This window comes from Saccopteryx bilineata, chromosome 8, assembly GCF_036850765.1.
Source record: "Saccopteryx bilineata isolate mSacBil1 chromosome 8, mSacBil1_pri_phased_curated, whole genome shotgun sequence".
NCBI classification, from domain to species: domain Eukaryota; kingdom Metazoa; phylum Chordata; class Mammalia; order Chiroptera; family Emballonuridae; genus Saccopteryx; species Saccopteryx bilineata.
This window is the reverse complement of record NC_089497.1, coordinates 68,676,312-68,689,441: the sequence shown is the minus strand read 5'-3', so window position 1 is coordinate 68,689,441 and position 13,130 is coordinate 68,676,312. Positions and strand designations below refer to the sequence as shown.

The 13,130-nt window shown below is 40.9% G+C and overlaps 1 protein-coding gene and 1 pseudogene across 1 annotated transcript in view; one reads left to right on the top strand and one right to left on the bottom strand.

The window, feature by feature from the left end:
- MAP3K13 (mitogen-activated protein kinase kinase kinase 13) overlaps positions 1–13,130 on the top strand; it is a 182,495-nt gene that overhangs the window by 20,252 nt on the left and 149,113 nt on the right. The gene's annotated exons all lie outside the window — the stretch shown is intronic.
- Positions 2,271–2,689, bottom strand: LOC136311699 (transmembrane protein 230 pseudogene; annotated as a pseudogene).

Sequence of the window (13,130 nt, the reverse complement as noted above, 5' to 3'; positions counted from 1 at the left end):
ACCCTAACACTGAGAAAAAGGCTGATAATCCACAAAATCAACTTACTGAAACCATTAGAGAGTTGAGGTCACAAGGCAATCAGGTGAACTGAAATGCCAAAGAGAGACAAGCCCTTCCTAGGAGAGATAGGACATGGGAATTGTTTTTGCCTTTGGCAGAGCATAGGAGGAAGAGACAGCCACCATTAAAATAGATAAGAAGAGGCCCTGTCCGGTTGGCTCAAGTGGTAGAGCGTCAGCCTGGCATGCGGGAGTCCCGGGTTCGATTCCCGGCCAGGGCATACAGGAGAAGCGCCCATCTGCTTCTTCCCCCTTCCCCCTCTCCTTCCTGTCTCTCTCTTCCCCTCCCGCAGCCAAGGCTCCATTGGAGCAAAGTTTGCCTGGGCGCTGAGGAAGGCTCTGTGGCCTCTGCCTCAGGTGCTAGAATGGCTCTGATTGCGGCAGAGCGACGCCCCAGATGGGCAGAGCACCGCCCCCTGGTGGGCATGCCGGGTGGATCCCGGTCAGAGGCATGCAGGAGTCTGTCTGACTGCCTCCCCGTTTCCAACATCGGAAAAATACAAAAAAAAAAAAAAAAAAAAAAAAAAAAAAAAAAGAAAGAAAAGAAAAGAAAAAATAGATAAGAAGAAAGCAACTAAAATTCAATGAATACTTAAATTCTAAGTATGGGCTAGAGTAACAGTTTAAAATAACCAGGAACCCAAGATGCCAGAGGAGACTGCATTCATTTTAAACTCTTTTCTGTGGGCTCCTTGTATTAGTTTCTTAGGACTGCCATGACATAAGTATCCTAAACGAGAGTGACTTAAACACCAGAAATTTATTCTGTCACAGTTCTGGATCCTAGAAGTCCAAAATCAAAGAGCTGGTAAGTCATGCTCTCTTTCTGAGGGATCTACAGAAGAATCTGCTCCGTGCTTTTCTTTTAGCTTCTGCTGTTCACTGGCAATCCTTGACTTGGCAAGGATGCTTTGTGACAATTTAACTCAAATCTCTGCTTCCATCTTCACATTGCTATCTTCCTTATACATATCTGTGTCTTCTCTCTCTCTCTCCTCAATCCCTCCCTTCCTCTCCTATCTTGACCATTTTTTTAGTATACAGTACAGTAGTATTAATTACGTACACATTGTACAATGGAACTCCGGAACTTTCCATCTTACAAAACAAACTCTATGCCCATTGAACTTTTCCCCTTTCCTCAGCCCCTAGCAACCATCATTCTACTTTATGTTTCTAAAAGTGACTACTCTAGATACCTCATGTAAGTGGACTCGTGCAATATTTGTCTTTTTGTGACGGGTTTATTTCACTAGTGTAGTGTTCTCAGGATCATCCATGTTGCAGCATATGGCAGGATTTCTTTCTTTTTAAAGGCTGTATAATAGTCCATTTTATGTATATACCACATTTTCTTTATCAGTTCATCCACTGATGGACATTTAGCAACATTTAGGTTGCTTTTCCATCTTGGCTAATGTGAATAATGTTGCAATGAACATGGAAGTACACGTACCTCTTATTCTTTAGGATATACACCCAGAAGTGGAATTACTGGATCATCTGGTAGTTCCACACTTAATTTTTTGAAAAACTGTCGTACTGTTTTCTAGAACAGCTGCACCATTTTACATAGTGCACAGGGTTTTGTTTTCTCATATCCTTACCAATACTTGTTATTTTCTGATTTTTTTTGATAGTGTACATCCTAACAGATGTGAGATAGTATCTCATTGTGGTTCTGATTTGCATTTCATTGCGAATTAGTGAATTTGAGGATCTTTTAATATGCTTTTTGGCCATTTGTATATCTTTTTTTGGAGAAATGTCTATTCAAATCCTTTGCTCATTTTTAAACCAGATTATTAGTATGTTGTTGTTGAGTTGTAGAACTTTTTGTATACATTCTGGACGTTAACCCCTTATCATATATATGGTTTGCAAATATTTTTGCCCATTCTGTAGGTTTCTTTTTACTTTGTTGATTTTTTTTTTGACACACAAGTTTTCAGGCTCAGTGCAGTCACATTTGTCTGTGTTTGCCTCTGTTGCCTGTGTTTTTTGTATCATATTCAATAAATCACTGCCAAATTAAATGTCGTGACTTTTCACCTATTTTTTTCCAGGAGTTTTATAGTTTATGATCTTATATTATTTAATGCAGTGGTCCCCAACCCCCGGGCCATGGACCGGTACCGGTCCGTGAGCCATTTGGTACCGATCCGCAGAGAAAGAATAAATAACTTACATTATTTCTGTTTTATTTATATTTAAGTCTGAACGATGGGCTGAGGCGGGTGCTTGTCGTCAAAGTCTGGAATGTCATCCTCGGAGTAACCATGATAGCCTTTGGATGTATAGTAGTCAATGCGCAGGTGGTAAAATCCTGGCAGGAACACCAAAATGCCAATGATCAGGATGGGAATGGCCCGGTCTGCTGCCCCTTTGCTGATATAACCCACCAGCAGGAGGGAGCCTATGATAATGAGACAGGCGCCAATCAAAAACAGCACTGTAGCAAGTGCGATGGCCTTATACGGGATTTTAGGAGGACTTTTCTTAAACTGAAGGTCAATGTAGCCATCATCTGTGCTGGAGAGTCTTGAGAATTTCACCTTACTACTGGGGATTCCAGTAGCCAGGTTGGTACGAGGTGGCATCATAACACACTGATACGACTACAATCGGAGCGCCGAAGCTCACTCCCCGTTGGAAAAAGACGCTCCCTGACTTTCCTTTTTTTTTTTTTTTTCTTCCCCTGACTTTCTTTAGTTGTGTCTTTTTGTAGCACTTTGAGCATCTTTAGGGTTTTGTTGTTGTTGTTTTTTATTTTTAGTGAGAGAGAGACAGACAGGCAGACAGGAAGAGAGATGAGAAGTATCAACTCTCAGTTTTGGCTCCTTCGTTGTTCATTGATGGCTTCTTATACATGCCTTAACCTGCAGGGCTCCAGCTGAACCAGTGACCACTGCTCAAGACAGCGACTTTGAGCCTAGTCCAGTGAACTAGGGCTTCAAGCCAGTGAACTCAGGGCTCAAGCCAGAGACCATGAGTTCATGTCTATGATCCACGCTCAAGCTGGCCACCCCACGCTCAAGCTGAATGAGCCCGCGCTCAAGCTGGTGACCTTGGGATTTTGAACCTGAGTCCTCAACATCCCAGGTCGACACTATCCACTTTGCCACCACCTAGTTAGGCACTTTGAGCATCTTTAAGAATTATTTTGCATTTTTTTTGTCAGGTAATTTATAGACCTCCATTTGTTTACAGTCAATTTTAGAGGTTCATTTAGTTTCTTTGTTTGGGTCATGTTGATATATGCCTTGTTATTTTTTGCTGGGATTAGTGCATTTGAAAAAACAGCCATCTCTCTCAGTTCTATAGACTGGTTTCATATAAAGAAATACCTTCATCAGACAGCCCTGCTATAGATCCTGGGGGCCTCTCAAACCTTTCTGTAGGGATGTATCATCCCTGGGCTTGGAATGTGCCTTCCCTAAGAGACATTCACCTGTTTTCGGGAGTTTGTAATCTCTTGCTCCATCTGGTGTTCGTCTTTGGTATTGCATGTTTTCTGGTGCTGCAGCTAGCTTCTGTGCTCTAGGAATACAAAGTATGCCAATGACCTCAGCTCTCCAAGTCAGGTGAGAGAAACCAGTCTCTCAGGCTGCCTTCCCAAAAGCTGGCACGTTACACAGACATTCTCTTCTCTTTCCCTCCTAATGGAGAAGTTGCAAGTTGGGTGTTTACTTGGATCAGGATGAACTGTGCCAGCTTGGAGGAAGGGCTATAACAGATCAAATGAAATGGCTTTAGTACCCATGTCAATGAGGCTATTTAGGCTTTGAGTTTTCCTTGGGTACTACAATTTCTTAACTGCTTTCTGGAGGCCACATAAATGCTTTTTAGATCATATACTGTTGTTAAGTTAACGTCTCTGGGGAATTAGATCTAGGACTTTCTATTCTGCCATCTTGCTGACCTCATGTCAACATGGTTACATCTGCAAAGACCCTGTTTCCAAATAAGTCACATTCACAGATACCAGAGGTTAGGACTTCAACTTACCTTTTAGGGGAACACAATTGCACTAACAGTAGCTTCCATTGGTTCTCGTAAAAATGGGGGCAAGACAGAAGATTGGAGAGAACAATGTTTTAGGACTCATAGTTACAAACTCTGCCACTTTACTAGTCATTTTCTCATATGAAGCAAAAATATTTTTTATTTGTAAAACTTAAGTTTAATATTTTTAATATTCTGTTCAAATTAGAACTTAATTTCTAGGCCCTGGCCGGTTGGCTCAGTGGTAGAGTGTCGGCCTGGCGTGCGGGGACCCGGGTTCGATTCCCGGCCAGGGCACACAGGAGAAGCGCCCATTTGCTTCTCCACCCTCCCCTCCTTCCTCTCTGTCTCTCTCTTCCCCTCCCACAGCCAAGGCTCCATTGGAGCAAAGATGGCCCAGGTGCTGGGAATGGCTCCTTGGCCTCTGCCCCAGGCGCGGCAGAGCGACGCCCCGGAGGGGCAGAGCATCGCCCCCTGGTGGGCAGAGCATCGCCCCCGGTGGGCGTGCCGGGTGGATCCTGGTCGGGCACATGCGGGAGTCTGTCTGACTGTCTCCCCGTTTCCAGCTTCAGAAAAATACAAAAAAAAAAAAAAAAAAAGAACATGATTTCTATATTTAAGGAGCATACCCTTTAGTGTAGGATATACATAGAAAATAGCACTTGTTTTTTGATAATGGATGTGGTTACTATGGAGACAAAGAGTAGGAAGTGATCCTGACCAGACAGAGCATCAACCTTGTATGCTGAAGTCCCAGGTTTGAAATCCTGAGGCCGCTTGGGTGAAGGCTCAACGGCTTGAGTGCGGGGTAGCAGGCTTGAGTGTGTAATCATCAACATGATCCTATGGTCACTGGCTTGAACCTAAAGGTCGCTGACTTGAAGCTCAAGGTCACTGGCTTGAACTCAAAGTCACTGACTTGAGCAAGGGGTCACTAGCTCAGCTGGGTCCCCCCAGTCAAGGCACATATGAGAGACAATCAATGAACAACTGAAGTGCCACAACTACGGGTAGATGCTTCTCATCTGTCTCCCTTCCTGTTTCTCTTTCTCTCTCTCTTAAAAAAAACCCAAAAAGAATAGGAAGTTATTAACTGGAGAAATGGGGTCAGCTGGAGATATTGCTCTATTTTTTTTTTTTTGAGGGTTGAACAGTTTTAAATTTTTACAGACATGACCATCAGGAATACAAAAACATTACTCATTCCTAAGTGTCTAGCTTACAAAATGTTCACTTCTATTTAGGGCAGAACAAAAATTCTGCCAGTTCAAGATAAATTGTTACTTTTGAATGTAAAGTCAGTCAGTTTCAGACTATGTCCTTCCCTTCCTTCTCCTTGGGGTGAGCTAAGGTACTAGGTGTCTTATGTAAGGTTCTGACCAGGGGAAGAGTGTCTGGTGTGAGACCATTCTTGGACCTCATTAACTTGCAGTTGAGGGCCGCTTGTCCCCCTGGCACAGACTTCCTTCCTTCACAATGGGGTCCACATCAGGGCACTCTGAAGCAAAACTCTTAATACTCAGGGGGAAGAACAGAAGACCTTTGTGTTTTCAGGGTCCAGGCAAAGGTTCACTGGAGGTAGGGTAAAAGCAAACACTTTCTGCGCGGGGAAGGTGTGGGAACATCGCCACCGGCAGCTGCTGCTCCCATGTGTTCTGTGTGGGATATGGGGTGCTGGAGAGTTTTTTACAATGTTTTCTCACAGATACAAAGCAGGGTTTCACTGCCATAGGGTTGGGGTGGGGGTACAGAAAACCCCATTCCCGAGGCCTCAGTGCATAAGGACTGCCTAAGAGTGAGGCTGGACCAAGAGAACCAAGATAGTTATCACTAACAGACATGAACACTTTGCCACTTGGGGAAGGTTAAGGATACAGAGAAGGAGCCTCTTCTGTGACTACTGAGAGCAGAGGGTGGAGGAATGGGAGCCTGCAGTAAATCCCTTAAGTATCTTATACTCCACACTAAGCACAAAGTAGCAGCTGCCCACTGCTAGAGGAAGGTACACTGAAGGAAACTACAGTAACAATAAAGCAATAAATCAGCTGAACTACTGAATAGATAATGTCTCTGGAGTTTCAGTTACCTGGCTGCAGAATAGAAGAGTAAGTATGCCTGTCTTCAATTGTAGCTATTCTTTTTCACAATTTGTGTTGTCATTCTACAGACAATGTCTGGCATTCAATCAAAAATTACAAAATATGTGAAAAAACAACCCATTTTCAAGAGATAAAGCAATCGATAGATGTAGACATAGAAATGACTCTACTATCAGACAGGGACTTTAATTATGATTAACATGTTGAAAAATCTAGTAGAAGTGGAATCTGAGTCCATAATTAATCCCTGTTCCATTAACATAACTACCTTAAAACCTAGATGATATAAAGCATTTTTGGTTTTGCTTTATTTTGGAGTTTTTAAAATCTTTATTTTCATTGAGAGGAAGTTAATTCAGATTTACTTATGAGAAACCTGTCCTTCCCAATGTAAGGTGATTATGAAACTAACCCCAAACCACTGAAAATCACAGTCATAGTCAACAGTGGGAATAATATAGAATAGAAACAAAATATTTCCTCAATCTAGGCCATGCCTCTAGTTTCACCCTTGACACTTCTTTCTCTCATTTTCAGAAGGTGAAAGTAGAAAAGGTAGGGCATATACATAAACAGATGAGGAGTTATAGTAGAGAAATATAAACTGTAAAAAGAGTCAAATGGACATACTGAAATAAAATATAGCCAAGGTGCAGAACTTCTTTGACAGGCTTATCAACAGACTGGACACAGTTGAGGAATGAATATGTGAACATAAAAATAGGTCAGTAGAAATGATCCAAACTGAAGTACAAAAGAGAGAGAGATGTGACAAGAAAAAGTAGTGAAAATAAAATGGCACAGCTTTTCAAGTACCTGGTCATTCCTGTTGAAGAATGAGGGAGTCAGCACCTACCACTATGCTGTCATTGCCATTCCTCTTCATTCATTTTTGTGTTCCTTAATGTTTCTCTGTTCTAGCTATTTTCTGCTCTGACATTCACGGTGGTGAGTGAAAGAAAGCTACACTCAACTTCCTAGAAGAAAGCCAGGCTGTTTTGATGGAACTTAAAGACAACTTCCTAGGAGTTCGGTCAAAGGGTGCTTTCAACTAAACTATGTCTCAAAATTATATGTCTCTACTGAGCTCCAACCAGTGGTACTTTGATATGATTGGTACCTTAATTTTCTCCTATTTTAGAAAGAGTTTCTTAGGAACATCCCTACTCCAGATAGTAGTACTCTTTGCTTCCTCCCCCCACCTTTTTTTTTTTAAGAACCTTAGCCTTGTGATTCCATGTGTTTGCTCAGCCCGAGACCTGTCTACTTATTTTCTTGGCAGCCCAGGCCTTAAAGGTCCTCAGCACCACTGAGGTTCCCTATTGTCTCACAGAAGATTCTAGCCACTGGTACAAAATAGTGTAGATAGTTTTAAAGAAAAATATGAAAAAGTGTCTTCCCTATGCTGAACTTTCCCTGATACTCTTCTCTTTGTCCATATCGTCACTTATCCCTCATCTCAGCTTTGGAAACACTAGTATCATTCTGCGGGAACTCAGATTGTGAAATGTTTGATTTTTTCCTGTCCTGAAAGAACTTTTGAGAGCATGATAGATGACTGAGCTCTAATTCCAGGGCAACACTTACTGTACTTTCACCTTCTGAAAATGAGGGAAAGAAGTGTCAAGGGTGAAACTAGAGACGAGGCCTAGATTGAGGAAATATTTTGTTTCTATTCTATATTATTCCCACTGTTGACTATGACTGTGATTTTCAGTGGTTTGGGGTTAGTTTCATAATCACCTTACATTGGGAAGGACAGGTTTCTCATAAGTAAATCTGAATTAACTTCCTCTCAATGAAAATAAAGATTTTAAAAAACTCTAAAATAAAGCAAAACCAAAAATGCTTTATATCATCTAGGTTTTAAGGTAGTTATGTTAATGGAACAGGGATTAATTATGGACTCAGATTCCACTTCAGCATGATATATTCAGTGTTTGACATTTTTAACAATGTCCTGTCTTTGATAACCTGAAGCTGTAGTAAGGGTGAATTTCTTGAATTGGGTAAATATGTGAAGTTTTCCTGTGTATAATTGATCCTATGGATACATAATGTCACACATATTTAAATTTGAACTTTTCTTAAATAGCCTAAAGGAAGGAAAAGCTGTTCATTTTGTATAAAGTTTATTGATTCATTGTGATATCCAAGTTCAAGGTACAGAGACTGATACCACTTGGCATACCATTCTAATGTATCATGTGAAAGTGGGTTCTGTGCGAAACACCCAGACAGGTGCTCCAGCACTGACGGGGAATTCCAGCAAGGTCACTCGCCCATTAAAACCTGAAAGAACATTTTTTTAAAAAAAGGGAAAAAATTGCCTTTGTGTAAACATTAACTATCTGCTTTTTAGTGGTTCTTTTTTTTTTTTTTTTTTTTTTAATATTAAAGGGAGAGCTCAAACTAGATTTCTTTTCTGGTTCAAAAAGGCAAATTTAATTAATTTGGAGGTTAAGTTTATATCATTGTGGTCTATTATATTTCTCTGCATTGGCAAAATATCTAATGCTTAGAGATATGGCTTTCACAGTCTAGCCCTTAAAATACAAGGAGACAGAGTACAGGCATGAATTCCTTAAAAAGAGATCATTGTGTTTTTCTTGGTAGTTATATCAGTTGAAACAGACCCAGTTCTCACTCTTGAAGCTTTATAAACCTGCCCTTAAATGACATTGACAAACAGCAGGCATTTGACGAAGCAAACATTGCTGGATATACATGATGAATTAAACTATTGTCATACTGTAAATGTCTTTTGTGTGGTCTAAATACACAATGAAATGCTGACTGTTTAGGCAAAAGCGAGAGGAGTTATTTTTCCATAGGGTGGCAGTTTATTTAGTCCTGAGTCTTTAAATCCATATTTTACTTAATGTTAAAATTCACATATATGGTGCCTCATAAAATAATAGCATATTGAATTTAGTTTTAATTTTATTTACTGTATAACTTCTAATCTTTGCTTGTTGTGGTTGTGTATGAGCTGGTCGGCCTTGGTGAAAGGCTCCGTGTCTGACCTGCAGGGGCTGTGCGACCTGGTACCCTGTCCCTCCAAGTTCACGTAACTCGTGCTGCTGCGGAGATGGCAGATGCCTTTGCTGTCTACCTTTGGACAAAGCAGGGCTTTTATAAAGGATGTTTATTAAATATTGAGTAGATAGAAGATATTTATAGAATAGTCATAAGGCTTATTGGAATAATTATATAGAGAACATATGTTAGCTATACAGCTTAGTTCAAAAATGTAATATTACCATTAACTCGACTCTCCTGTGTATTTCTCTCTGAGCCCAAACTTTTGTTGCTCCCTCAGAGGTAAACAAAGTTCTGAATTTTCTGTTAGTTTTCTTGCTTCTTTCCATGTTTTTTTTTTTATCACATCTGTATATTCCTAAACAGTTTATTGATTAGTTTTATGTGTTTTTAAACTTAATAAAAATGGAATTATATTGTATGTGTTTTTCTGGAACTTACTGGTTTTTGCTCAACATTATAGTCTTAGATTTACTCAAGTCAATGCACATAGCTATTGCTCATGAATTTTCACTGCTGTATAATATTGCATTGTGGGAGTATTCCATTAGCAAATGAATTGATTGATGGACATTTGGGATAGTCTAGTTTTTTTTTTTTTTAATCTATTCATTTTAGAGAGAAAAGAGAGAGAGAGAGAGAGAAGGGGAAAGAGCAGGAAGCATCAACTCCCATGTGTGCCCTGATCAGACAAGCCCAGGGTCTCCAAATGACAACCTCAGTGTTCCAAGTAGACACTTTGTACACTCTGCCACCACAGGTCAGGGTTCTCTTTTGTTTTGTTTTGTTTTAAATTTTTTAATGTTTATTTTTATTTTTTTAGAGAGTGAGGAAGGGAAAAAGAGTGACAGAAACCATCTGTTCCTGTATGTGCCCTGACCAAGGATTGAACCGGCAACCTCTGTGCCTCGGGATGATGCTCTAACCCAGGGGTCCCCAAACTTTTTACACAGGGGCCCAGTTCACTGTCCTCAGACCGTTGGAGGGCCAGACTATTAAAAAAACTATGAACAAATCCCTATGCACACTGCACATATCTTATTTTAAAGTAAAAAAACAAAACGGGAACAAATACAATATTTAAAATAAAGAACAAGTAAATTTAAATCAACAAACTGACCAGTATTTCAATGGGAACTATAGGCCTGCTTTTGGCTAATGAGATGGTCAGTGTGCTCCTCTCACTGACCACCAATGAAAGAGGTGCCCCTTCCGGAAGTAAGGCGGGGGCCAGATAAATGGCCTCAGGGGGCCACATGCGGTCCACGGGGCCGTAGTGTGGGGACCCCTGCTCTAACCAACCGAGCTATCGACTGGGTCAGGATAGTCTAGTTTTTAATGATCACAAACATTGCTCCTATGTGTACATATATCTCTATTTGTATCTGCCATACATATGCAAGAACTCTTCCTAACCTTTTCATGTCATAGCACACACAGAAAACAGCAGATAATATTTATCCAATACATTGTATTGAAGAAGCTGTGTCTCTGGCCTGGGGGGGCTTCTGTTTGACTGGAGGGCTGAGGAGCTCCGTATGTGGGTATAGCTATCACCCATTCATTGCATGCTCAGGGACCATAGCATGGCAGTTGGGGAGCTCTGCTCAGGTGTATACCAAGGAGTTAAATTGCTGGTTTTATGAACACCTTTCTTCAACTTTTCTAGGTAATACCAAATTGCAGGAACTTTTTTTTGTGTGTGACAGAAACAGAGAGAGGGACAGATAGGGACACACAGACAGGAAGGGAGAGAGATGAGAAGCATCAATTCTTTGTTGCAGCACCTTAGTTGTTCAGTGATTGCTTTCTCATATGTGCCTTGATGGGGCACGGGGGCGGGGGGGGGGCTCCAGCCAAGCCAGTGACCCCTTGCTCAAGCCCTGGGCTTCAAGCTCGCAAACTTGAGGCTCAAGCCAGCGGCCATGTGGTCATGTCAACGATCCCACGCTCAAGCCAGCGACCCCCTGCTTAAGCTGGTGAGCCCACACACAAGCTGGATGAGCCCACGCTCAAGCCAGTGACCTCAGGGTTTCGAACTTGGGTCCTCTGTGTTCCAGTCCAACACTCTGTCCACTGCACCACAACCTGGTCAGGCCCAAGTGCTCCTTTATAGAAGTGAAGAGTGAATTTGTAGCCCTAAAAGTAAGAAGATGACCTCCTTATAACAACATTCTACACTTGTATTTTAGAATTTATCTTAAAAGCTCATGCAAATTTTGCATTCTTTTCTCTGTTTCAACATATTTTGATTTCCAGATAAAACTGATGCCATGTAAAAATTTGCCCTGTGGTTTCAAATACCTCAGTTTGAGGAGCATGATAATAAATAGAATCCAATTTCCCAAAGCCCTTTAAATGCTTCCTTGTGAGAAAATGTTAACGTCTGTAGTCTGTAGTCTGTAGTCAGGGCCCCATTTGGGCTTTACTGAAGGTATAAATGGTTCTCTTGAGTCCCCTCTGCCATCAGTGAGCTCTCTCTGTTTTTTTAACCAACTGTTTGGTGGTCCTTTGTGTGCCATTTCTTGGATAGTGCACTTCATGGAACCCTTCTTCTTTGATCTTTATTTTATCTTGGTCTCTCTATCCAGTTTCTTTTCAAAACTCTGGCCATTCCTTCCCTGTGTGCTTTGCTCCTCTCTTATAATGGTGTGGCTGTTCCCAGTTAAGTTTTAGCTTCTTTCCTCACTTGTTGCTGCCTTTCTCAGCTACCCCAGTTTTGTCTTCTCACTTGTAATATGCAGGTGCCTTTGGGACATTTTAACTGGGACATTTTAGGGTCACCTCATACTTGGCATTTATAAACTCACTTTCATATCCACATTGCCCTGGCATAGTAGGTACTTACAAATATTTATTGAATGAATTAAGGAAATGAGTCTCCGTTTTCTTTAAACCAGCTTCTTCTTGGCCCGGGCGCTGGGCATGGCTCTGTGGCCTCTGCCTCGGGCGCTAGAGTGGCTCTGGTCGCAATATGGCGACGCCCAGGATGGGCAGAGCATCGCCCCTGGTGGGCGTGCCGGGTGGATCCCGGTCGGGCGCATGCGGGAGTCTGTCTGACTGTCTCTCCCTGTTTCCAGCTTCAGAAAAATGGAAAAAAAAAAACAAAAAAAAAACAGCTTCTTCTAGTTTTCATCTTTTCTCATTGGTATCACTGTTCTTACCTCTGCTCTCTGCTATTGCAAATGTTTTGTTGATTTTTTCTTTTGAAATAGATCTTTTATATGTATTCATTCTTTTCATTGTATTTTCATGATTTTAATCCTATTGATGTCCTTGTTAGGTCATGCCAAGCTTATTTCTACAGTTTACACTTGGCCTGCTTGGCTCCAATCCCTTCTCTTTCCAAGCTATTTCCACCATAGCTACTCTAATAACTTTTTAAATGTGTATTTATTTCTTATTTCATAAGCATTCAATAAAATCCAGTAGCCATTTATGATAAAAACTCTCAGCAAAGTGGGAATGGAGGGAACATAACTCACTGTAATAAGGGCCATAGGTGACAAACCCACAGCAAATAGCATACTCAATGGGCAAAAACTACAAGTGTTTTCCTTAAGATTGAGAACAAGATAGAGAAGTCTGCTTTTACCACTTCTATTCAACACAGTACTGGAAGCCTAGCCATAGCAATTAGACAAAAAGAAGAAATAAAAGGTACCCAAATTGGAAAGGAAGAAGTAAAGCTGTCATTATTTGGAGGTGACATGATACTGTATATATAGAATCCTAAAGATTCCACCCAAAAGCTACTAGAACTGATAAATAAATTCAGTAATATAGCAGGATACAAAATAAATATCTAGAAACCAGTTGCATTTTTATACACCAATAATGAACTATCAGAAAGGGAAACTAAGAAAACAATCTGATTTATAATTACATCAAAAAATACTGTAAAATGGCCTGACCTGTGGTGGC